At 38.3% G+C, this 27,173-nt stretch overlaps 1 protein-coding gene and 1 non-coding gene across 4 annotated transcripts in view; one reads left to right on the top strand and one right to left on the bottom strand.

Annotated features, from left to right (window-relative positions):
* The window catches only part of Tafa2 (TAFA chemokine like family member 2), a 517,412-nt gene that overhangs the window by 116,374 nt on the left and 373,865 nt on the right, over nt 1–27,173 (top strand). The gene's annotated exons all lie outside the window — the stretch shown is intronic.
* LOC123461819 lies at nt 18,392–18,494 on the bottom strand. The gene has a single exon (XR_006637884.1). It is a non-coding gene; the product is annotated as a U6 spliceosomal RNA (small nuclear RNA).

Raw genomic sequence — 27,173 nt, 5'->3', positions numbered from 1 at the left:
TTCTAAGGCTATCAAGTGCATCGTAAATAGACTGAATGCATTTTGCAATATGCTGTCTTGAAACTTCTTCATATATAGTCCACTACCAAAAGTGCTAACCACTCTGGAGGAAGCTCTTCCTTCTTTCATCCATCCGTCTGGAAGCCTCCTCACAGACTCACCCTGAAGTTAGAGTACTAGAGTCCTAATCTTATGAAGTGGACACCAGAACTGACCTGTCATCACACCTGAAGATGTAATACCACTGATGTCCACCTTCCATGGATAATGTCTCTTGACTTTTAAAATATCTAAAAATCATACACATGAAAACACTTGGGGTGTTCCCAGTGTTAATATTGTATTTATAAGCTTGCTTCATGTTGTCTGTTGTGAAAATCAATCGAATGAAGGATGCTTCACCAACTAGGGTGAAATAGATTTTTGTTTTCTAAGCATTCTGTCTCTGTGGATTTATTAGCTCCAAAAGCTTTGGAATGTATATCATCTCATGGAAGCCTCTCCAAAATTAACATATTTATCACCACTTAATAATTTTTCATGAATTATGAATTATAAGATACAACACTTCCCAAACAGTTAGATTGCCTTGGAGTGTGGAATTTTAAGGTGTTTACAACAATCCTTCCTATAAAATGAACCTTTCAATTTAAAATTTAAGCAAGATCTTATTTACTTTTTTACATAGGTTATAGGAAAATTTTTATAATGTAAAAATAAATTACTTAGTAAGATACACTTTGCAAACGCTTATCCTGTGTGACCCTGCTAGACGGAGTGCTGTGGTATCTGATGGCATGTATATTGCCTGGGTATGGAAATCCAAAGTCAGTGCTGGATTTTCCATGAATAATCTTGTATGTGAGTGAGTGAGTATGTGTGTGTGTGTGTGTGTGTGTGTGTGTGTGTGTGTGTTTTAACTCAGGAAATAAAGAGTCTTTCTATCTATCTATCTATCTATCTATCTATCTATCTATCTATCTATCTATCTATCTATCTAACTAATCTTTTATCTATCTATATGACTCAAACCACTGTGTTGTATCAATTAATGATACATTTAATGAGAAGGAGTTCAGCTACTGCTTAGTAATTTTCTAAGCAAGTTTGTGTCTACCGATCTCAGATTTGAGAGACTTTTGAAAAGTTTAACTTAATTTTTTAAAGGTTATACTCATATCACTTCTTCACCACCCCCATTCCACTGAGGGCCCTCCTCAGTGGGGTCATTGGTATTCACTGTGGGGTCCTGAGGCCTATAGTCACTATTGGCAGGGAGACCCGGCCCTGGGACATTCCTACCTGGTACCTCGTGGCTCTTACAATTTTTCTACCCCTTCTTTCATTATGTTCTTAGGACAAATATTTTAAAAACACTTTCTATTATAAATTATAACGTGACCAAGACAAAAGATAGCTAATTTTTAAAGCAGGTTTTATGTGTAAGGGATGCTTAATTTCATTAGGACCTGTTTCTGTTCTCATATTCCATACAAAGGTGGGTTTCTATGTGTATAGTTATGGGACAGAGAGATCTCAGTGCCCCACTTGGTTCATGATCTCTCACTTTATAATAGCAGAAAACATAAACTATACTGAGTACTAATATGTGATTGGAAGTGTGTCTATCAAATTATAAAAACAGGAAGGCCTTAAAATGAGCTTTTAGGTTAAACAGACATAAAGTTAAATCTAGGCTCTACGCCAGCTGTGCTATACTATGTTTCCTAAAGCATAACATAAGAAGCTTAGTCTCCCTAGTGTACAAGATTTTTTTCATCTGTGTAGTATAGATTTCCACATAGGCCTGCAGTATAAATTGATTAAACTGAAGATATCTAAACTGCATAGTACATAGAATAAAGATGGGGGGATGGAGAGATGGCTTAGCAGTTAAGCGCTTGCCTGTGAAGCCTAAGGACCCCGGTTCGAGGCTCGGTTCCCCAGGTCTCACGTTAGCCAGATGCACAAGGGGGCGCACGCATCTGGAGTTCGTTTGCAGTGGCTGGAAGCCCTGGCGCGCCCATTCTCTCTCTCTCCCTCTATCTGTCTTTCTCTCTGTGTCTGTCACTCTCAAATAAATAAATAAAAAAAAATTAAAAAAAAGAATAAAGATGGGGAGTAATAGTGATATCAGTGATTTATTTATTTTTAATTAAATTAATTTATTTAAATTTTTTTCTGATTGATTTTTGTTCATTTTTTATTGGAGACAGAGAGAATGACAGAGAGTGAGAATAGGCATGCCAGGGCCTCTAGCCACTGCAAATGAACTCCACACACAGGTGCCACCATGAGCATCTGGCTTATGTAGGACCTGAAGTATTGAACCTGGAATATTGAACCTGGGAAGTCAGGCTTCTCAGGCAAGTGCCTTAACCACAAGCAATATCTCCAGCCCTATTTATTTATTTTTTTGGTCACGCACACACAAACACACACACACACACAGAAAGAGAGAGAGAGAGAGAGAAAGGAGAGAGAATATGAATTGGCTCAGGGCCTCAGCCACTGCAGTCAAACTGCAGATGCTTGCATCATCTAGTGGACATGTGTGACCTTGCCTATATCATCTAAGAACTGCATTCTCCTGTTAATCTCTGTAAGTAAACAAGTTTCATCTTGCAAAAATAACCTGGTCTGGCATGGCAGCCAGGTTTGTTTATACATCAGGGAATTTTGCTCTTTTTCTCTCAGCTCCATCTGTTGTAACCTGCCAGTGTTTGAAGCTTTAGGATGGAGCATTCTGCAGTTTGAAGGTGAAAGATGCTGTTGCCCAAGGATGCTGACCCTCTTGCCCACTTTAACTTACTCTCTTTCTCCAAAGGTACCACTTTGTCTAAGCCAGAGTGCTTGGAGAACAGTAAATTAGATCAAATAGTGCCTAAAGCACAACATTAAGAAGTTTAGCCTCCCTACCTATTGGGATACTATTAATTTTTATAGATGTCTTGGTACTGAGGTTTGTTGCTTGATAAAATATCACAATCTGTCAAATAGAACACAAACAATACTATATTCCTCCTTACTTTTCCAAATTCTTCCCACGTCAGCTGCCTAAGCCAAATATACAGCCTTATGCCTCACACTTACTCATCCCTTCCTTCAGGTATTTATTTATTTATTGATTGAGGTATGTAGCCTGAGCTGACCCAGAACTCACTATGTAGTCAAGGAATTCTTGAATTTCTGATACTTCTGCTTCTAGCTGTCAAGTACTGGGACAACAGACATGCACCTCCAGGTAAGGCTTAAGCAGAGATAGGGAGGCAACACAGAGCTTTGTGCATGCTAGAAAACAACTCTACCAACTGAACCCCGTTCCAACTGACAGGTGGTTATGATTGACAAGTAGTTAAAGAAATGCTTTACGTCAGTGAGATCATAGCTTTCTCTTGTTTAAACTCCCTGGAAGCCTACTGTATCTCTTAGAAGAAAATCCACTCGGCTTGATCAGGCTTCCAGAGTCCTCCATGACCCTCACTGGCCTGCTCTCTCGCAGTTTATTTTGTGATCCTCCTCTCATTCTTACTCTACAGGTTAGCCACCACCGGCTGAACTTCCCCACGTGGAAAGTTCTTTCCTTCTACACCACATGTTTTTAGCTTAAATGTCACCCTCACATGGTAGCTGGTCCTGCTGCTTCCCACCCACCATATGGCTGCTGTTACTTTCCCTGGACCATTTCCCCCCTTTCAGTCAGGTCAAACCTTCATGAGAGGATTGCCGCATGTTCTTCTCACCCCTGTTTCTACAGTTGTTACAATGGCGATGTGGTTAACAATATTTATTAAGATTTTTGTATTACGGGCTTTTAATATTCATTTTATTGATAATTTTGAAACGTGTATATGATGTATTTTGAGTACAGTCCCTTGTCATTTTAATTTATTTTTAAAACTTAGCTTACAAAATAATGGGTTTCATTATGGCATTTTCATATACTATATCATTAAACTTGTTTTGCTTAAAGTTTGTGTCTGTGGTATACATGCATATATGTGTTTGTACATGTATGGGCATACATGTGTGTGGGTGTGTAGACTAGAGGACAACCTAGAGTGTCATGCTCAGGTATGCTGGCCACCTTTGTTCGAGACAGGGTCTTTTATGCTTTATACTGACTTAGTCCCAGCCCCTGTCTTCCTTATTTCCTCTTGCTGGCCCTCTTCCACCACCCAGTGAGTTTTAATTTATTTTCCCTCTTGGCTAAGGATGTTGATCACTTTTTCTTTTTTTTTTTTAAATATTTTTTGTTTATTTATTTATTTGAGAGCAACAGACACAGAGAGAAAGACAGATAGAGAAAGAGGGAGAGAATGGGTGCGCCAGGGCTTCCAGCCTCTGCAAACGAACTCCAGATGTGTGCGCCCCCCGTGTGCATCTGGCTAACGTGGGACCTGGGGAACCGAGCCTCGAACCGGGGTCCTTAGGCTTCACAGGCAAGCGCTTAACCACTAAGCCATCTCTCCAGCCCTTGATCACTTTTTCTTTTCACATGTGTATATGTGGTGTGTGTGTGTGTGTGTGTGTGTGTGTTTATCCATGTAGTATGTATGTGAGTACATGAGTATATGTCTGTTCACATGTGTATGGGTGCATGCACACGTCTTGGTGCATATGCATGGGTGTGTGGAGGGCAGAGGTTAGATATAGCCAGGCGTCTTCCTCTGTTGTACTTATGTATTGATACAGACCTTCTGCTCTAAGCAGAGCACACTGATTTAGGCTGGTCTCTCTAGCCAGCTTCCCCTAGGAACCTGTCTTTGCCTCCTGAGTGCTGGCATGACAGGTGGGTTTCCATGCTTGCTTAATATTTACATGGATGCTCCAAACTGACCTGCGTTCCTTAAGCTTACACAAGATTTTTTTCTACCAACTAAGCTATCTACCTGGCCCATTGAACACTCTTTCAAATATTTACTGGCCATTTGGTTTCTTCTTTCAAGAACTGTTTATCCACTTCATTAGTCCATTTATTGATTGGATGGTTTTTTAAATTGGTGTTTATTTTTGCAGTTGAAGCCTTTTGAAGAACCTTGTATTGGAGTAACTCTCTTTGTAGTTTACATATTAAACAAGACTTACTGTCATGTTAATTATGAGAGGGCACTAAGTTGTGTCAATATACATTATGTGTTCAGACTTGATGATTCTTTTGTGGCTGAAAAATTTATGTTTTATGACCAAAAGTTAAATGAGATTATATATGCTACCTTCTGAAACATGAAAACAAAAATGATTTTACAAACTGTGTACTGGCAGCTTATGTTATAAAACAAAATATTCATGTCTGCTTAACCTTCAGTGGAAGTATTCAGTATTCAATTTAATCAATTTTTAATGGATGATATCTTTTGACTAATAATTTTTGATTTTTTAAAATCAGATTACCTTCATTCATTGGATAATTTATAGTTTTTTCTTTTTTAGCACATAGTAAGTTTTGTAGCCTTTCTCTCTCTGACCCTGTCTGTCTTGTTTCTCTGTCTCTCTCTTTCCCCCCCATCCCACAGACACTTGTATACTTGTATATATGAAAACATTGTATTGTTTGAGGTTTGCCTAAAAACAGCTGTCAGCTATTTCAGTGTTAGTAAGAGATTAAGAAATCTCTGTTGTCCATAGCTATTATTATACTTAATCGACATTTTCAGCTCAAATTTCTCAATTGTGTTCTAAAAATAAAGCGGCATAAGCAATGAATATTTTAAAAAGGAAGCTGACCTCTACATATTAGGAATTTTCTCTAGTTTCTTGTGGACAGTTGGTCTCAGCTCATGACAGAAAGAAAGAATGGATGGATAAATTAGTATTACTCCCAAGACTACCAGGAAAGTGTATAAATGAATTTATGAAGCAAAGTTACATTTCAACATTAAGAATATTAGGAAAAAACAAGATATGTACATGGCACATGAACATTATGTTTACTGAAAATAAGAGTGTTATTTAAAAATGTGTTAATGATGTCTGCAATGGACAAGTGCAATGAAACTGAGACACTCTTATTGGTACTATTTTATGGAAGGACTAAAATTCAAACAACCAAATGGAGAAATTGAGCTTGATTAGAAATATATTTGTCTTTTTCTCTTCTATAAAAAAGCAAGAACTATGATTCAATATGTATGTACCAGGAGCCCCTGTACATTACCTGACACATAGGAACTGCTCACCATCTATTAATTAGCTGGTGTTATTACGGAGTTTGACTTTTTCTCTTTTGAAACAATTTTTATTAAAAACTTTAGCATATGTAAACCAGGCATGGTGGCGCACGCCTTTAATCCCAGCACTCGGGAGGCAGAGGTAGGAGGATTGCCATGAGTTCGAGGCCACCCTGAGACTCCTTAGTGGATTCCAGGTCAGCCTGGGCTAGAGTGAGACCCTACCTCAGAAAAAAACAAACAAACAAACTTTAGCATATGAACTTGTGTGCAAATGTGCAGATTCAATGTTCTTGTTACAGATTGAATAAATTTTTATTTTGAAGAAAAAAAAAACCTTTAGCATGTGCACATACTGTAAAGTGGTCATATTCCCATCAGGTTATCCTACTTGTCCCCTCTCCCCTGCTCCCACTGCACTACAGACCCTCCTCAGTGAGGGCACTGCGCTGTCATGAGTGCACCAGTCAGTTCTGGACTGGAGGACAGTGCCTCATGGGGTGCTTCCTACACTATGACTCTTAGATTTTTTTTCTGCACTGTTCTCTGATCCTTTGATGTCCCCTTTACTGTTGAGGTCTCAACTGCCTCTTATTTTCTGCATTGAGTTTTGAGTTTACCTAGTATCTAATGCCATCTCCATAGAGAAGGTTCTCTCTTATATGTGGATCCCAACTTGGGAATAATTAGATTTGTTTGTAAATTTTAATAAGCAGCAATAGTGTTGGTCTATTTAGAAATTAGGATGAGGTTTGGAGAACAGTGAAGTGAGGAAAGATTAGGAAAGGGGATTGTAAGATGTTTCTTGTCTATTCTTTGTTTATATCTGGAAGGTCATAGAATTAAAACACAAGTTGTGTGTACTCCTAGGGTGGTAATGTCTGAAGAAGACTACACACAATGTAACTTCAGCTCTCCAAGGCCTTAGTTCAGCATTCCCTTAAATTTGGAAACTTATTTGGGTAAAGGACAAATGCCATCCCTGTCCTCTTAAAACTCAATATTAGGGCTGGAGAGATGGCTTAGCAGTTAAGGTACTTGCCTGCAAAGTGTAAGGACCCAGGTTCAATTTTCCAGGTCCCATGTAAGCCAGATGCACACGGTGGCATATACATCTGGAGTTTGTTTACAGTGGTTAGAGGCCCTGGCATGCCCATTCTCTCTCGCTTTCTTTCTCTCTCTCTATCTTAAGTAAATAAATAAAAACAAATAAATCTTAAAAAACTCAATATTAGCACTAAATTAGTGATTTCCAGAAAATGAGCAGCACAAATCTTAAAGAAATTTCTGCTTTGATTCTGTGCTACCCTTTTGCCATCTTTGGATTTGCTGTTATGGTCACAGATAAAGCGGAAAGAGGAACAGGGTGTCATGGAGTACAAGAAAGTTGTGAGCTAGGAGAACAAGAGACCACTGTGGAGCCCAGAAGCTCTTTATTGATTACTCAGCAGAACTTATAAAATAATCCTCTCAGTGGAAATTATGGCATAAGATCATCTCTTTGCGATTGAGATTATCAAGCTGATTTTACTTATATCAACAGAATCCATATCTTGACCTAAGAGACTTATAAATTATTGAGAAAATTGTGGCCGTCACAGTATCACTTGTTTGTGTGGGTACTCACGCTGACAGTACTGATGGATTCAATCAGTATAAGACTTCATTGTTTTTACTTTTATATGATTACCTATGATTGTAAATATTTCTTTTAAAAAGCATTTTTTACTTATTTATTTGCAAGCACAGAGAGATGGAGAGAGATAAAGACAGAGAAAGAATGGGTGTGCCAGGGCCTCTAGCCTCTGCAGACAAACTCCAGATGCACACACCACTTTGTGCATCTGGCTTTACATAGGTACTGGGGAATCAAATTCAGGTTTTTAGATTTTGCAGGCAACCCCCTTAATTACTGATCTATCGCTCTAGCCCCTCCCATAAATATTTCCAGTGGACTGTGTGGTGGTTTGAATTTGGTGCCCCTCCCAGAAACTAATGTGTTCTGAATACTAGGTCTCCAGCTGATGGCAATTTGAGATTAGGAGCCCAGCTGAGGATTGGAATTGGAACTCCAAAGATTGGGTAGAGATGTTGGACTTGGAGCTATGGAACTTGATGTTTGCCTGTTGTTTTAAATCTGGTATTTTTCAGTATTTCTTTGCTATGTTATCTTTTGCAGTGTGAATGCTTATTCTGTGCCATTATTATTATTATTATTATTAATTTTACAGGCTTATAGCTAAGAGAACTTGGACTGTGGAAACATTTGGACAGTATTGGAATTGATAAAAACTTGGATGCATTTAAAAGGTGGACTGAATGAATTGCATTTTGTATCATGGATGGTTGTGATTTTATGAGGGTCGGGGCAGAACGTGGTGGTTTGAATTTGATATCCCTTATAAACTCATGTGTTCTGAATGCTTGATCTTCAGCTGATGGTAATTTTGGAGGTAGGGCTTTGCTGGAGGAAGTGTGTTGTTGGGGTGGACCTTGATGGCTTATTAGCTAGCTCTAGCTTTCCAGTGTTAGTTTGGCTCACTCTTCTGCTGCTGTTGTCCACCAGATGTTGGCTGGGAGGTGATGTCCAGCCTCTGTTCATGCTACAATTTCCCCTGCCATCATGGAGCTTCCCCTTGAGTCTATAAACCAAAATAAACTCTTTCCTCTCATCAGCTGCTTTTTTTTTGTCTTTGAAAATAAGTTGTAAATGCATAAGACACAATATCATAAATCTATTCAAAATAAAAAAACATGCACAGATGAAGTTGTGAATTACTAGATGTGCTAAAATATTAAGTGGACATTCTACACTGCTAATGACTCTGGAGCCTATGTCTTATTAAAAAATCGTGTTTCCACTTCTTGGTTGGGTGTTTTGCGCCAGAAGGGTGAAGGCAAGTGCAATATATTTCAACCATGTAGACTGCTGGCTCATATTTCCTAGTGATGGCTGAGTAGTATTAAACATCTTCAGTACTTTCTATGAACTCAAAGATTTGGACTGGTGAAGGAGAAACCCTCTGAACTGATTTCTTGAATAATATTTGGAGTCTATGAATTTTTCTACTTTTATGAGCTAACAGAAAGTGAGACCTTTGATGATTTGATTGGCACAATATATGAACCCTGTGCTTAACTATTGTAAGACCTATTCCAAGGAGGTAGGTGGAAGAAGACATAATTGCTCTGTGGGCATCAGCAGGGAAAATAGCTTAGCTTTGATATTTTTCAGCTCTTCAAAAGAGAGCAGAGGTGAGGTTATAAAAAGAGAATCCTGTGTTATCTTTTTCTTTCAGTAATCCATCCTGCAGCTTTGTTAGTGCCATGGTGCCCATGTGACTGATTTGCCTGTTTTGATGAGGATGCACCATTGCAGCTGAAGAGAGGCCATAGGAGCAAAGGGCAGCTCATGTGGAGTGTCGGTGACTTAAAACTTCTTGAAGGTTCTCATTGTAGACCTAGTCACTGTATGTGGGAGAACACACAGTACAAGGTTTTTTATAGTTAAAAAAAATATAAAGATCAGCCCCAAGTTGTGCTGGGGTTTATATTTTCAAAGTGAGAGAGATAAATAAGACTTCTATAAAAGTAATTATGGGCCAGTGGCGATGGAATTGAATCGTTGTGGTTTTGTGGAATGGAGTTTGTTGAATTGAAGATCTGAGACTAATAACCTTCCTGTTCAGAAAAAAGTTGAAAGAAGCAAAATATAAACCCAGAAGTTACTAAAAAGGGATGGGAAATAATGAGATACATAGTCAAGTTGAAGTAAATAATTTCAGTAACAAAGAAATGCAAATCTAGGGCTGGAAAGATGGCTTGGCAGTTAAGGCATTGGCCTGCAAAGCTAAAAGATTCTGGCTTGATTCTCTAGGACCCATGTAAGCCAGATGCACAAGGGGTTGCAAGTATCTGGAGTTCGTTTGCAGTGGGTGAAGGCCCTGGCATGCCCATTCTCTCTCTCTGTCTTTCTTTCTCTCTCTCAAATAAATAAATAAAATACATCAAAAAAAGAGAAATGCAATCTAGTTGCAAAAAGCTAATGTTTTATTAGGTTTTCCTTTGATACCTAACTGCTTAAAAGACATCTGACTATTTCTTGAAAGTTCCTTTTAATGTTGTAATGATGGTAAAGCCTTTTCCGATGCTTTACTATTAAAAGAAGTAAAGCTATTCTAGGGATAAAAATGGGGTATTTGACCTTTCAGTTGAAAGGGGAATTCCATTTTTGCTTTCTATTTACTCTCAGCAATTCTTTCCTTCTGAAAAAAGTATTGCCCATGGTGACAGTGAAATGACAGGGTTTATCTGGAGAGTTTCATCGTGCTCTGGTTCTTCACAGATGGCGCTGAAAATTCTAATTGTGTCAAGCTCTAAAGCACTGTGGCTCTGGAGGTGGTTGGTGTATTCTGTAACCAATAAGCAAGAAAAGTTCTTGATTTTTCATTTATCACTATGGATGGTAATCAAGCTGGAAACAGCTCTACGTGCTATTTTTGAGGTGAAAAATGCCATGGGCAGAACTCAGAGTTCTGCTTCTACCCCCAGTGATAACCAAAACACATGCCTACACTGTTGGTTTTTTTTTTTTTTTTCAAGATAGGGTCTCACTCTAGCCCAGGCTGACATGGAATTCACTCTGTAGTCCTAGGCTGGCTGCAGCAATCCTCCTACCTCTGCTACTTGGATTAGAGGCTTGTGCTGCCATACCCCAGCACTATCAGAAATGTTTTTCTTTGAGGCAAGCCCAATAGAGTGACCTCTTCTTAAGTGAGAGAGCAAGAGAGAAAGAGAGAGAGAGTGAAAGAGAGAGAGAGAGAGAGAGAGAGAGAGAGAGAGAGACAGACAGAGAATTGGTGCACCAGGGCCTCCAGCCACTGTAATGGAACTCCAGACATGTGTGCTACCTTGTATGCATGTGTGACCTTGCTCATCTGTCACCTTGTGCATCTGGTTTATGTAGGATCTGGGGAGTTGAACACAGGTCCTTAGGCTTTGCTGACAAGTGCCTTGACCCCTAAGCCATGTCTTCAGCCATGTCACTATCAGAATTTTTATTAGCACATGATGTTTCTTGGCTAATCAAAGTGCATGATTTAAAAATGACTACCACTAATCATCCATCGTTTGAGTGCTACTGAGACACACTAAGGATAGTGTTGCAACAGGTTCTCATTGCTGTCAGAAATCACCAGACCAAGAGCAACTTTTGGAAAAAGAAGTGTTTATTTTGGCTCAAGGGGAAGCTCCATGATGTCAGGGAAAAAGAATGGCATGAGCAGAGGGTGGATGTCACCCCCCTGGCCAACATAAAGTGGACAATAGCAACAGGAGAGTGTGCCAAACACAAGCAAGGGGGGGGGGGGGCTGACTATGACACCCATAAGCCCTCCCCCAACAATACATTCCCTCCAAGAGTTGTTAATTCCCAGATGTCCATCAGCTAGGAACCTAGCATTCAGAACACCTAAGTTTATAGGAGACATCCGAATCAAACCACCTCAGATGGCTGCAAAAATATTTATACTGTGTTAGATTCTGGGCCTATTATAGGAGATTTTCTATCACACCTATCAGCCAGTGCTGATTTTGTGAGGCTGGAGGTGACTTGGAGTTTTCAATGTGTAGTTTCCAACATCATTATGACATTTTCATTGCTACGAGTAGGCAGGAAAATGAGAACCCAGAGTCTCTCCACTATGGCCAGTGATTATTCACGGAACTTCAGCTTGTACCAGGTTGCTGAATATTTAACTTCTGTAATTTGGACACTCCTGTTCCCATTTACTCCTCATAAAAATATCATTGACGTTGTTAGTTGCTTAGGTTTTTCCTAGAAACCATGTTTATCATCTTCATGAGCTCCTTTTAAATCAAATACACAAGTTGTACATTGCAGTCTAATTTCATGCAAAGCTTGTACTCATTATGAAAATAGCTTGCAGAAAATGATTTTTACCATGACTAGGTCTAGAACTAAGCTCCTTGGAGGAAAACAAGGCTGCATAATTTCTATCTTGAGGGAGCATAATGTTCAAATATAGTAAAAAAAAAAAAAAACAAACTACCTAAAGTAACATTAGACATAGCATTGATTTATGCATTCCCAAAACTTTATATTGTTATTCAAAATAGTCCAATGAATATTAATGAAAGTAAAATACAGACAACAGAAGCTGTATCTCTAGTTTATGAAATGGTACAAATGCACTAGAAGATTCAGTGTGAGTGAGGATTCCCAGTGATATTTCTACAGCGATGATTATTGGAAGTATTGTACATTATATGGAAATCACATCACTTAAAGCTAGAGTTGGCCACTATTTTGTTACAGTTGGGTTAATATACAATGAACCTTACTATTTATTACTATTACAGTCATGTTGTTTCATTCTACATTCTACAATTATAATGTATGTGACAAAAGTGGGTAGTTTAAATGTGATCAAATAGAACCATACTTCTCTTTGGGTTAATAATGTTAAGACTTTGCATAGTCAGTTTTTTTTTTGTATAATAAAGAAAATGTATTGATTGTTTTGGATAATAGGGGCTGGGGAGTTAATCAATGGTCATTAACATTCTGGATGGGCAGAGAATGTGAGAGCTGCCATAGTCAGTTTTAAATCCACTGATGCCGTATTTGAAAACCAAAATCTGGCAGATCAGTGTGATATGTATGTCTTCTAAGCTCCTTTACTCTTTTTGGCTCAGATTAGCTCTGAGTATTCTCTGACAATTTGCTGATGACCAAGCATAGGTAAAACTGATCATCATTGACAATGGTCATTTAAGTTGGTACAAACATTTTCTGATCTCTATGTACATTCACATATTATGGGAAAATAAACAAAATCATCTCCCCCCACCAGAATAAAAAAAAAAACTGTTAGTTAAAGTGTTTAGTGAAGTTTAAAAGGAACATGACTTTAGACTTTACACTCAGATTAAAGCATGATGTTATTCATTCTTTAGCTATTGGACCTTGAATACATTTCTGAAATTTCCTCTAAACTTATTTTCCAATCTCTGAAATGGTTATGTCACATAAATTAGTGGTTGCTGTAAGGACTGCATTACTGAATATTAATGAACTAACACTGTGTTGGTAACAGAGTAACAACAAATAGTTCTCACTGGTTTTTACTGTTACTTCTCTTGTCTAGCCCATAGACTATAAGATCATTCAATCTGGTTTGTATACATAAAGTCATTTTTCTACAAAACAACTGACCTTCTTTGTGTTTGGGTTAATTTCTCCAAATATCAATATCACAAACAATGATCACATTTTGTTCTTATAATTGCAGGAAACCTATATGTTTTATGATTTTATTAATTACCACATGCAAATTATCCAAACAACTGACATCTGTTTTCATAATAAAGAATTTACCATGTGAGTAGCTTTGACTAAATAAATATTAAGGTATTTTAGGGTTGACTATAAGAATTAAGTGCCCCTATATCTGCCTATTTGTCAAAGGTGCCTTTTCAGTTAGCATACTGACTGGGTGCTATTGCTATAGCAAGTTCTGGGTGGCCAACTAAAGATTGACTCAAACTAAATGCAATATAGATTTCTGTGGACTTGGAAAACCCTTAGCAGATAAGTGAGTATGACTTCTGGATTTATTCATAGCACAAAGTCGATACATGAATGTTCAATTACTATAATTATTGGTTTAGTTTAGCACCAGGAATTGTATGATTTTTTTTGTGTTAAGATTAAGGGGAAATTTTAACAGTAAGAGATTATAACTGGTCTTACCCTCTGCCAAGCAGCTATCGTGTATAAGAACACTAAAATGGATGCATAATACTGTGAAAGAAACCAATCTATTAAAGAGAAAAGTAAATGTATTCAGAAATCACAAAGAGGAGCTTTCCATTTGCCATTTCAGATTGAATTAATAGAAAAGACTTGTATTACAAAAAGGCCATCATCCTGAAGAGAGTATAAACTTATGGAAAGAAATTAATGCATTGTTAATGCATTTTTAGTGTAAAATTTAATTTGTCATTATTTAAGTTGTTATGGAAACAACAGTTCTCTGTTGTGTACTTGGAACTTAATATTATGTGGTTGGCTAAGTTATTGTTAGTTTTATATCACAAAATGTGTGCATGCCAATACAAAGTTCTGTTCTAATGACTATATTTAAAAAGTTTATTTCTTGCATTGAAACTCTCTAAAATCACTCAAGTAGTAGTGGCTTAACTCTTGTGATCACTTAAAGTCTTACATTTTGTACTGTGTATGACCAGAGACCGATGTTCTTTACCTTCTAAGCTATACTGTGGTTTTACTCAGGGCAGCTTTTTTTTAGAAAAAAAATTCTTAAAAATTTTTTTTGTTTATTTTTTAAATTTATTTATTTGACAGTGACAGTGACAGGGACACAGAGAGAGAATGGGCGCGCCAGGGCCTCCAGTCACTGCAAATGAACTCCAGATGCGTGCGCCCCCCTGTACATCTGGCTAACGTGGGTCCTGGAGAATCGAGCCTCAAACCTGGGTCCTTATGCTTCACAGGCAAGCGCTTAACCGCTCAGCCATCTCTCTGGCCCAGTGAGGGCAGCTTTGATCCTTAACCAGCAGCATGGGGTAGCATAAACCACTGGGCTGTATGATAGAACAATGACTGTGCCTCAATCTTCAGAGCTGTGGCTATGACACCTTACCCTGCAAACGATATGATTGAGCAAAAGAGGATGGAGATGGGAGATTTTCCCAGGTTAGTCAAGTGGGTCCTCTAATCACCTGAGTCTTTTAAAGGTAAAACACCATTTCTTGCTGGGTCAAAGAGATGAGACAGAAGAAGGATATAAAGTGTGAAATGTGAGAGAGATTCCAACCTCTTTTGTTAGCTTTGAAATCCAGAAGGGAGGGCCATGAGTAGCGGAATATATGACTTTGAAAAGCTGAGAAAGGCCTTCAGTTTATAGCCATCAGGATGATGGAGACCTTTGTAGCTCACTTGCAGGGCTTTTAGCTTTGTCAACAACATAAATGATCCAAGGCTGGCTTCTTCCTAGAGGCTCAAGAAAGGAGTAGTATGTCAAAATACATTGTCTTCTGTTTGCTGGGACTTCGTGTTTTTTTTTTTTCTTTTCCTAGAGAAATGTGGGACCATAAATTGCACTTGCTTTAAGTTACAAAATTTGCTATACAATAACAAAAAGTTAATCTAGGTGGAGTCACCTCTCCATACCATGCCAAGTAATCTAGGATCAAAGGATAGTGATGCTAGGTCTCACAGGTAGTTTCAGGCTTGAGAGAGACCAGGTTGGGCTGGAACCTGCATTGCTGAATCACTGATTAGCCCTCCATGAGACAAACTTCCAGGTCAAGTACTTCGATATGAGCTCCATCTGTCACTGTAAATTTTGGCTTCAACCTCTGGCCTTCATAAACTAGATTGGGAGATACTTGAACTTTGAGCATCCCTCATCTTTCCTGCTTAAGACCTAAGACTGAAAACAGTCTCACCAAGCTTCCTGTGCATTTTTTTTTTCTAGGACCTCTTGAACATGACTCTTGGAAGGTTTATTCCTGAAATAGCAAAGCTAAATAGGCAAAGTACCTCAAAACATCAAATACTTCAATATAATGCTGAAAATCAAGAAAAAAATCTTAAAGAAAAATCAGTCTTAAAAATTTATTCCACATACTGAGGAAGTGAAGGTGCTTAACCTTTTGACTGGTCATGCGGAAAGCCCATATCCTTGTCTAATACTCTTCTGAATCTTATTCTCTGTCTCCCCATTCGGATGCAGGTTGCTTGAGTTCCCTAACTAGAAGACAGGTTACATCATTGGTAGATGTAGCAAACGTTTTATGATGGATTTGACAGATGCTGAACAAATGAATGACTGACGCCTTCTTACATCTCATTGGCACCTTGTAGCTTTCCCTGTTTCTTCTTAGTGATAGTTGGATTAAATTGGAGACTATAGCAATGATGTGTGTTTCTCTCTTACAATGGTGACTAATTGTTTACCACTCCATGAAGGATATAACATTTATTTTTCATTTCATTTATTTATTATTATTAGTTTTACACTCAGTGAGTACAGTCAAGTTGGTACCATTGTTAGCCTCCTCCCTGTCCTCCCCTCTCCAAAGGGACCCTTCTTGTTGTGGTATATGGGTCATGGATTGTGGGGTTTGCCACCAGTTATGGGTCATAGGAAATGTCTCTGTGTATCATGACCCAGCGTGTGGCTCTAACATTTTTTCTGCCCCCTCTTCCGCAAATTTCCCTAAGCTATGTTGGGTTCATTTTAGGTCTGTTTCAGTGATGAGGTCTTGGGAGCCTCTGTATCTCTGGATATCTAGTTTGGTAGGAGTTGATTGTTTCGCTGTATCTATCTTCTTTACCCTTGAGCTGGTGCCAGGTTCATGAAGAAAACAGCACTCTTGCTTTTTTCCCCAATTATTCTTAGTTTCAGCTGGGGCTCTCTTGAGGTATGATCGGGTGGTTCTCTCCTCAGGATCTGTGTGTATCTGAAAAAGAGAAGCAGATTCTTCAATGGAGAGTAAAGTTCACACAAGATAAATGCGATAACCATTATTTTTTAGAATTTAATAGATGTAGGCCTTCTTCTAGCCCACGACTGGTGGAAGCTTGATAATGGAGAGCAGGCTCATTTTTGGATATGGTTCAGACTTGTTTCCCAGCTCTAGCTATGGGTTCTGTTCCACTGAGCCCTTGGATCAGTTAGCCAAATCAAGAGCAGTTGGTTTCCCACCCTAGCTGTGCACCACTATTGCACTTTTGTGAGCATCACATCAAGTTGTCTGCTGCTAAGTAGATTAGACCATGAGTTGCTTGGATAAATATTGATAATTTTCCCCCAGTCGCTCATGAGCACCTTCTGGCACTAGACATGCTAACTGTCTGGGGACTGACTCTCTTCTAGCTTCCAGCCATGTCACTCCATGTTATGTGTCAACCACATATGGTGTCTTCAGCAGTAGGGTTACCACTAACCTTTGGTGGGTCATCAAAGAAGACAGAAATCTGTCTTCTTTTGGGAAGCCTTGTAGGTCTCTCTGATCAAGAGCTCATTTTGGATGATAGCCACCTGCTGGTACTGGGATTTACAGGTCAGTGCCCAAGAAGAGAGGGAAGAAAAAGATAAGTATTATAAAAGAGGTAGAGAGAGGAGCGAGAAACAGAAACTGAAATAGAAGATTAAGGTTAGTCTTCATCATACCCTCTCCAGGGCCTTGTGACTCAGGTGTTTTCTGTAAGGGTCTGGTGAAAGTTCAACCATTTGGTCTGTCTTTTAAGATGTAGAATTTTATGGTACCATTGCCATTTGGGTCCAGTTTTGTGTGCCCACCTCTCCCTTGCCCTTCCCTCCCTCTCCACCCACCCTATTTTTCAGTCCTCGAGATGCTTGCTAGGTATATTGGCATCTTTTTCAAGTTAGGAGCTGCAGATGAGTGAGAGTATGTGGCAATTATCTTTCTGTGATTTGGTGAGTTTACTGAGAATGATCTGTTCCAGGTTTGACCATTTTTCTTCAAATTTCATTGTGTAATTTTTCCTTACTGCTGTGTAGAATTCCATCATGAAAATAGATATACCACATCTTAGTTATCCATCGATTTAATGATGGACATCTGGGTTGATTCCGGCTCTTAGCTATTATGAATTGAGGCGCTATAAACATGTTTGAGCAAATCTTTCTGGCTTGTGGTTTAAAGGTTTTAGGGTACATGCCCAGTAAGGGAATAACTGGGTCTGTTGGTAACTCTATAGTCAGCTTTTTTTAGGAGTCTCCATATTTCTTTCCAAAGTGGTTGTACCATTGTACATTCCTAACAGCAGTGGATGAGGGTTCCTATTTCTCCACATCCCTACCAGCATTTATTTTCATTAGATTTTTCAATTTTTGCTATCCTTACTGGAGTAAGGCAGAATCTCATAGTTGTTTTAATTTGCATTTCCCTGATGATTAGGGATGATGAACATTTCCTTAGTTGTGTGTTTGCCATTTGTATTTCTTCCTCTGTTAATTGTCTCTCCAGTTCTTTGCCCCATTTTCTGAGTGGGTTGTTTGAGTTTTTATTGTTTAGGTTTTTGAGTTCTTTGCAATTTATAGAGATTAGGCCTCTAATATCAGTTGGATAGTCAGCAAATATTCTCTTCCATTCTGTGGGTAATCTGTTGGCTTTGCTTATTTTTTTTTTTGCAGACCCCATTCAAAAATATGGAACGCTTCAGGAATTTGCATGTCATCCCTGCGCAGGGACCATGCTAATCTTCTCTGTATCGTTCCAATTTTAGTGTATGTGCTGCTGAAGCGCGCACTGTCTTTGCTTATTATGTTTTTCTGTGAAGAAACTTTTCAGTGTCATGTGATCCCATTGGTTGAGTGATTGTTCAAGATCCTGTGGTACTGGGGTTTTGTTCTTAAAGAAGTCTTTTTCCATTCTTATACCATGGAAAGTTCCTCCTATATTTTCTCCCAGTAGTAGCTGAGTTTCTGGTCTTACATTGAGGTCTTTGATCCATTTGGACTTGAGTGCTGTGCTTGGCAAGATGTGTGGATCTAGTTTTAATCTCCTGCATATGGTTTTACAGTTTGTCCAGCACCATTTGTTGAAGATGCTGTGCTTTTTTTTTTTCCAGCCTACATTGTTTGAACCTTTGTCAAATATCAAGTAGCTGTAGTTACTTGACCCAAAGTCCGGGTCCTCAATTCTATTCCATTGTTCTATACTTCTGTTTTTATTCCAGTACCATGTTATTTTTAGAAGTATATATTTAATACTTAAAATTTCCCTAGAGGCACCTGCCTAGAGGGTCTTCTGTTTGTTGCTGCTCAGAACAGAGGAAAGGACACAAAGCCCATGTCCTACCCAGAGGGGGCAGTTTCAGAGACTCAGGGCCAAACCCACAGTAAAAAAGCAAACCAGCAAGAACTCAATGTGCATAAAGGCAAGGTAAAAAAATGTGTTACCTTAACAATGGTTTGAGGGTTGGGAAGAAATGGTTCCTTGAGAATTTATAAAAGCAGTATGGCCCTCTTGGAAGTTTAAGATTTGAATTCTTTCCATTTATGTGGCCCATTAAGAAACCATAAGCTCAAAGCTGGTTTTAATGTGTTCTGGATTTCATTTTTCCTGAAAATGAAAAATTTATTCTGTGTAGGACTTTATGAATGTTCTTAAATAAGGTAACAAAGAAAATGACTTTAAAGTTGAAACAATGCCCCAGTTGAGGAAATCAGAAACATTAGGGAGTAGAATTAGTTTTATAGAACTATGAAGTGGCCCCATGACCCCTGGTTGCCAGTTCCACACACTCCTTCTCTTAAATGTGGCTCTTCCTAGTATAATATGGCTCAGATGGTCGAATGTTTCTCTTGGTGGTTATGATACCTGATGCTGTATTGACATTGTCTAAGGAATCTGTTCCAAAGGCCGAAAGAAACCAAGGACTTGAGATGTAATACTGTAATGCTGCAGAAAACTGAATATTGCCAATGACCATGTGAATCATGTAGTTCTTCTCTACATTAGGTCTCAAATGAAACTACAACTCTGTAGGGCACCATGGTTACTGCAGCTTTGAGAGCCAAGGCCCCAACTCTTGGACCCAAGAAACTGTGAGACAATAAATACATTGTTTAAACGTTCTATATTTATGGCTATAGTATTTTGAAACAAGTAACCTTCAGATAATAAAATAATCTGCTACAAACATATAAATGTATTTAACATAGTTGGAGGAGACAAAGGAAGGGATTAAGAGATGAGCAAGGACGAATAATCTAAATATAATTGGTGATATTAAAACTAGTGGACAGCCCCAGCATAAGATTTAGCTGTGGAGCTTGTGGCCTATGAAGAGGTCTGAAGAGGGAGGCTGGGGAGGTGACGAGCATGAGGACCTGAGTTTGGATCCTTAACACCCACATAAAACGCCAGGTGGGATGGCAAGCACCTGTCATCCCAGTGCTGGGAAGGTAGAGACAGGAAAACCCTGGGGCTTGCTGGCTAACTAGTGCATCCAAATGGATGAGTTCTTAGTTTAGTAAGAGATCCTGTCTCAAAGAATTAGGTGGAAAGTGAGTGAGGAAAACATTTGATGGTGACTTTAGGCCACTACCCACATGTATACACCTGGGCATGGGCACATGGGCATGGGCACATGAGCGTGTGCACACCCCCTCCATGCACTCCCCTAAAGAACTTATTCAGGGTGAACTTACCTTCCTACGCTTGACTCTACTTTGCACATTTTTCTTCAGATGGCTTACTCTTCCAGTGTTTTCTTTTTCAGGTTTCTGTCCACATGATTCCTTGAACTGGTGATATTCCCTGATCTTCCCCTCTAGAACAGAAACCATCACTTCTGAGCTTGATTTTTCTTTGTAGTATTTATTATTTTTTATTTTATTTATTATTATTATTTATTTTATTATAGTATTTTTAAAAATACATTTTGGTCATAATCCTCCCCTGTTACCTTCTTTTGTCCTCCTTCTCCACCTCCTATCCACTGAATCCCTTCTTTCCAACTAACTCCTCTTGTACTCGATGAAGAGGCTGGGAGACACAGTGTCTAGTCCCCCAGCCTTGATAGAATGTAGGTAGGAAGGACTTGCAGGGTTATATTTCAGTGTCTAGGTCAAAGCCCAGCATATACTATATACTGCTGGTATTGGAAAAGAAGATTATGAACAAAAGGCTTGATATCTATCTAACCAAAGTTTTAGGAGGAAAATGGAAAGAATGAGACAGAAGCAAGCTTTGAAAAACTCATGGCTAGAAATTTTTTGGACAGCTTTTGATAAATTTAATAAGTACAAAGATAATGAATGTAAACCACATTTTAATGATGGCAGAATGTTTTCATTTTCAAAAACTGGTGTAAAATACTAATTCTTAGGTTAAGAAAACCCTAGGAATTCTAAGTAAACATAATGAAATCAATACTTGAGGCCCATCATTATGATAATATAAAGATCTTACCATCAGCTAGAAAGTAAAGGCAGATTCTGTACAAGGGAATGACATAGTTTGCTTTTCAATAACAAGAATGGAATCCAGAAGACAGTGGAATAATATCTAAAAAATGAGTCAAAGAAAACAATTTTGTATTTAGAAAATCATTCTTTCAAAATTTTTTGAAAAACACATATTTTTAAAAAGTTTTATTTATTTATTTGAGAGAGAGAGAGAGACAGACAGACAGACAGACAGACGGGGCATACTAGGGCCTCCAGCCATTGCAAATGAGCTCCAGACACATGCACCACCTTGTGCATCTGGCTTACATGGATCCTGGGAAATTGAAATTAGGTTCTTTGGCTTTCAGGCAAATGCCTTAACCACTAGATCATCCCTCCATCACAACACAGATTTTTTTTTTTTTTGAGAGAGAGAGAGAGAAAGAGAATTGTTGTGCCAGGGCCTCAGTCACTGAATAGAACTCCAGACACTTCCGCCACCTAGTGGGCATGTGTCCTCTTGCTTCACCTTTGCACATCTGGCTTATGTGGGGTCTGAAAAGTCAAACATGGGTCTTAGGCTTTGCAGGCAAGCACCCTAACTGCTAAGTCATCTCTCCGGCCTGAAGAACACAGATTTTTAAAGACAATTAAAACTTGCCATCAATCAATCTTTAACTACAGGGAATTCTAAGTAATGACTTACATAACTGTCAAGGGAATGCTGAATGCAAGAGGAAATGAAAACTGAAGAAAGCCAGACCTTTGTGTTCAAAGCAGACTGACACCCCCCATGCATCATTATTAACGAGGTCTCATTAGTGATATAAAAATGATGGAACTTACAGAACTGGCAATAGCATATAGTAAATGGTGCAGTGTGACAAAATTAAAGTGTCTGCAATTTCATGTGTTTAAAAATAATAGTCAATTAATGTGTGTCTGTTTATATGGATGTGTGTGTGTGTGCACACAAGTGCACATGCCATGATGTGCCTGTAGAGGTCAGATGACAGCCTCAAGGTGTCTGTTCATCTCCCTTCTTTTATACAGTGTTTCTGGTCACTGCAAATTCATTTTCCTAGCTATGAATCCATTATTCCAAGCACCTTGGGAGTACAGATACATGTACCACTTTGTGTCTGGCTTTGTGTGGGTTCTGGAAAGGACCAAACCTGGCTTGGCTAGTTTTCAAGCAAATGCCTTAAACCACCGAACCATTTCTCCAGCCACACATTTACTTTCCTTGAAAGGAGGGTAATAATTCTGAGTAATTTTTGGTTTTACCTTTTTAAGAAGGAATAGCTAAATCTTAATGATTATGAAAGAAAAGGAACAAATCTCATAATTTCTAAATTAACTAAAGTATAAAATGGAATGAGAAAGAACTTAATAAATTAAAGGAAGAATGTAGAGTACGGTGGCACATGCCTTTAATTTCAGCACTCAGAAGGCAGAGGTAGGAGTTCAAAGCCACCTTGAGACTACATAGTGAATTCTAGGTCAGCCTGGGCTAGAGTGAGACACTATCTTGGAAAAAAAATAATAATAATGTAGTAAAGTAAACCCAAATTAACAGTAATTTAGGAAGAAATCACTTTCAGTGATAGGAACAATGAAGTAACTATTTGGTTCTTTGAAAAGACAAATATAAATAGCAAACATTTAGCAAGATGGATCAAGAGAAAAGAAAAATTAAAAATTTGAAAAGGGCACACAATTGAGAAAGAAAAAAAATGAGAAAGACTGAAAACTTTAATGGCTATAAAGTTGAAAACTTAACCCAAAATGTAAAAAAAAAAAAAAAAAAAGAAAAGAAAAAAGAAATCATGTTCTACTAAAATTGAAGATTAAATTTAAAAATTTGAATAATTTTATAAGCATTAAATCAAATCAGTACAAGTTATCTCAACATTCAAAGAACAAACTCTTCCAACATTCTGCCACAGTCTTTCCAGAGAACAATGATGAGAGGTAAAGTTCACTCTTGACACTGAGTCCAGGAAAGGATAGTGTGAGAGAAGAAAACTATAGACAGGGTGGAAACACCCTAAACAAAGTACAGCTAATCTTCTGGCAATCTTGGGGGATATTGCAGCACTTCTTCAGCCTGCTAGGGGATGTTGTCATTGCTCAGTGTGTCATAGGTGATGAGCAATTGCTGGGAAGGAGGAACGTCTTCAGTTGTGTAGCTGTCACATTTGTGCAGAGCCCTCTGGCACTGCTCATCTCCTCAGCCATTGGGCCTTTCAGTGATCAGCTGCCCGAGTCACCCATGTTCCTGTAGGTAACCTCTCACTCTTACTCCAGTGATGTTAGTGGTTAATCAAAATGGAGTCTGACAGGATTCTTTCTCTGTTCTGTCATTACACTGGGGACAATAGAAGTATACCTACCCCAAGAAAAGTGTTGCAACAGTTATGTACAAATAATGATAATTTAAATTTAATTACATCCCGCCCTGATGATTGTATGCAATGGTTTAATTTTCCTAAGTTATGTCTACACATTCTGAAAAGAGTCTGAGGAGAGAAAAATTATTCTTAGCTTACAAAAAATGTAAGTAATAACATCAGTAATGGATTTGGACTCAAATGCAGAGAATGCTCTTTCTCTACTTATTAGAACTTTTGATATTGTGAGAATTATTAGGTTTAAATAGGAAGTAATGATGTAGAAGCAAAGAATAACAGTTTGCATTTTACTTCTATATTTGTACTTATGCATAATAGCTCCATGACTTTCAAAGATTTTGGTGGTAACCTATAATAATGAATACATTTGGATTGCCATCAAATATACTCACACATACTCAAGCTAACTTGAAAATATGCTCATGAAAAGATACTTTGATTATAGATGTGATGCATTCTAACACTCCTATTTCATCCTAGCCTACCATTTTAATTAAAAATGTATGCTATGAACTATTTAATTGATTTTAGGACTCATTAATAGGTTTCAAACCTATGTTTTGAAAAAGTATTACTAAAATATAATTAGATTGGTAGCATCCCTTTAGATATTGGTTGATCTCCATTATTAAACACAATCACTTGAAATCATTTATTTTTTTTCAGTATTTCTAGTTTGTTATTGAAATGGCAATAGGGACCTACATAATGCAATCATTTCTGATAAATTTAATTATGCTGCTAATGGTCACAATTAAAACCAGTGAAAACTGAATATAGAAATAACCATACTTTTACAACAAGTTAACTAAATAGTATGTGGAAGAAACTGGAAAGGTTATTTTCTATTTCAGGCATTTAAAAATCATTCTGAAAGATGTAGGTTAAATATTGATTGCTATAGCTGTGGGGTGCTATGTCAAAATGAAAATAACTGGTGTATAAATGAGAGAATTTATTTCTCACAGTTATGAAGGCTGGAAAATCCAAGGTCGAGGTGCCTGGCAAGTCCATGTCTGGTGTTGGCTTGCTTTCTTGTGCATAGATGGCAGTATCTGCATCATGGAAGAAGGAGGGAGATCTCTGGCTTCAATTTCATTCACGATCTAATTACCCCAAATCACCTCGACTTTTAATACCATCATGGTGTTTATTAATATTTAACATATGAATTTTAGAGGGACAATTTAGTCTACAGTAATAGATCTATAAACTAGTGACCTAGAGATGTATGAGGATGTTTTGCTGTTGTTTAATTTTATTTGAAGATAAAAATACTCTCGCAAAAATGAGATTCTGTGATGAAATTATGTTTCATCACAGTTTCAGTTGTGACACTGTTTTATAAGTCTTTACCCCTGAGATCACCAGTAAATGCCAGTCTCAAAAAACAATGCATTTTAAAATGCCATGAAATGTACCCAAGTGTTATATATTTAGAACACAGCTTTATAGAATAAATATAGTTTTATGTAGAGTAGCGGCTTTCATATTTCAAGCATCTAGAAGAGCTTTATAAAAAAGCAATAAGTATGAACAACTCCATTTTTATTCAAAGTTTATGGGATTCCAGAACTACCATTATATTGCCTTTGCTTTACAGTGCAATTCACATTAAAGTATTCCTTCCCTCTCTTTAAACAACAACAACAAAAAGACCGGTTTTAGCTGGTATTAGACTTGCATCCATTTCCATCAGGTTGAGGACACTGAAGAGAACTCCGAGGTCTTGTGTGACCTTGGGCTTATGCTTTACTGTCCTAGAACTTTATTTTTGAGGTGTTACTTTGTTGGCAATACAGTGAACTATCTTCATATTAGACTAAGATTCTAATGGTGAAAGGGCGGGAAAGGCAAGTTCTACAACCTTTCAGTAATGAATCTGTGTGTGAGTTAGTGCACAGGCAGAGTGGATGTACAACTGAGCCCATGGATTTGGCTACTGGGTACACTTTCACTCTTGCGCTTTCTGGTCTGCTTGATGCTACTGACCAAAATTACTGCTTTAATTTCCTGTCTCCAGCAACACAGGAAGTCCAGTTTTTCTTTCATTGCAACATATAGTAGTCGATAGAATGTATTTTATTAGCATCATCTTTAAGAGGGACTAAGAAAATTATTATTTGAAAGAATAACAGTTTATAGGTGTGTTGGTTTTTAATCTATATATTATTTATTATAACCACATATATAGTTTTAAGGGCCAAAATGTCTCTTACTGCTGAGTAGCATTTTACATGTTGCTAGTAACATGGTTTAACTTCCATGGTTGCATGGGGGCATTTGCCATTACATTTCTATTCTTCTGTGGCCAATGACAAGTTTGCACAGTCCCTGCCTTCCTGTGGGTACTAAGTAAATTAGTTAAAGAATCCATGTAATGGGAAATCATACATTTAAAAATTTCTTCGGAAGTTTCAAATTTTTCTTGTTTCTACTTCTTCTGCAAGCTTACTTAAAAATGCGGTGTAAAGCAGTTGTCTAAACATCTGTTTCTTACACCTTGACCTCACAGACCTTTGGAAGAAGGACTGTGCTGGTCATCTTTTTATTGCCAATACTCACAAAGCAGGGGCTGGGGCTATAAGAAGCAGAGCTATGGGTAATGGTAATTGTTCCTTACTACATGTAAACAGGCATCAGCCTCAGGATACAGATGAAATCCTGACTAGAGGAGGCAGTCAGGGCCAATCTATGTGCCTTACTGAATTGAAGATGGAATAGTCAAAGATTGCTGAGTGGGTGAAAGGGAGAGTGGTAATTAGATTCCCATCTGTCAGGAAGCATGGAACTGAAATATTAGGGCAATGCATGCCAGTAGCTGACTTTAAAAAAAAGTGTCCACCCCAGGTATAATTCAGTGACAGTAAGGATGCTGTTAAGGTGTGTTTCCCTGGGGACAGTGAGCTTTTAGATTTGAAAGTGTTGGCACTATAGATATCCTGGAGAACTCTTCCAGACTTGAGAGATGGGAAGCAGTCAAGGCCGGCTTCTCAGCACTTAGGAAAAGAATGTTTTGAGTAGTGGTATGTTGGTAAAGGTTTAGCAATCAGTATGCTTCAAGGGGGCAAGAATTTGTTTCTGTGGTATAAATACTCCCACCATGGCTAGTGAAAGTGACTGACCTGTGGTCACCGTGCAGAGCTGGAAAAGAATGAGCTGAATTCACTCTCCAGAACCAGCACAAGTCAGTGCCAGCAACAGCTGTCATCAGTTTTTGGCTGCCGGGTGAGTAGGAACTCTACGGAGGTCTTTATGCTGGTAACTAGTTAAATAGCGTGTGACCATTTGATTTGCATCTTCAGGAGGACAGGCAATTGACATAAAACTTATAATTGAGATTTTTTCCCCTGTTATCTGTTGACATCTTGACAAGGGAGCCAATTGTAACTTTCAAACTGTGAGGCCCCTGAGAGGCTGGAGGGCTTGGTCTGAGGTGTTTACTTTGCCCTTCAGCTGCAGCAACAGTAAAGGCATTTTCAAAGTTCTCCTGAAAGAATGAGCTGTCTTGATGTTACAGGGAACAGACAGCCTTGGGAATTCCCCTTATACTCTAGTGTCAGCGAAATGCAATTGCTCTAATGGGTAGTGGGGTGTTCCACTTGGAAATCAAA

This window comes from Jaculus jaculus, chromosome 6 (genome assembly GCF_020740685.1).
Source record: "Jaculus jaculus isolate mJacJac1 chromosome 6, mJacJac1.mat.Y.cur, whole genome shotgun sequence".
NCBI lineage: Eukaryota > Metazoa > Chordata > Mammalia > Rodentia > Dipodidae > Jaculus > Jaculus jaculus.
The sequence above is the reverse complement of the archived record's forward strand: the minus strand, read 5'-3'. Positions and strand labels throughout refer to the sequence as shown.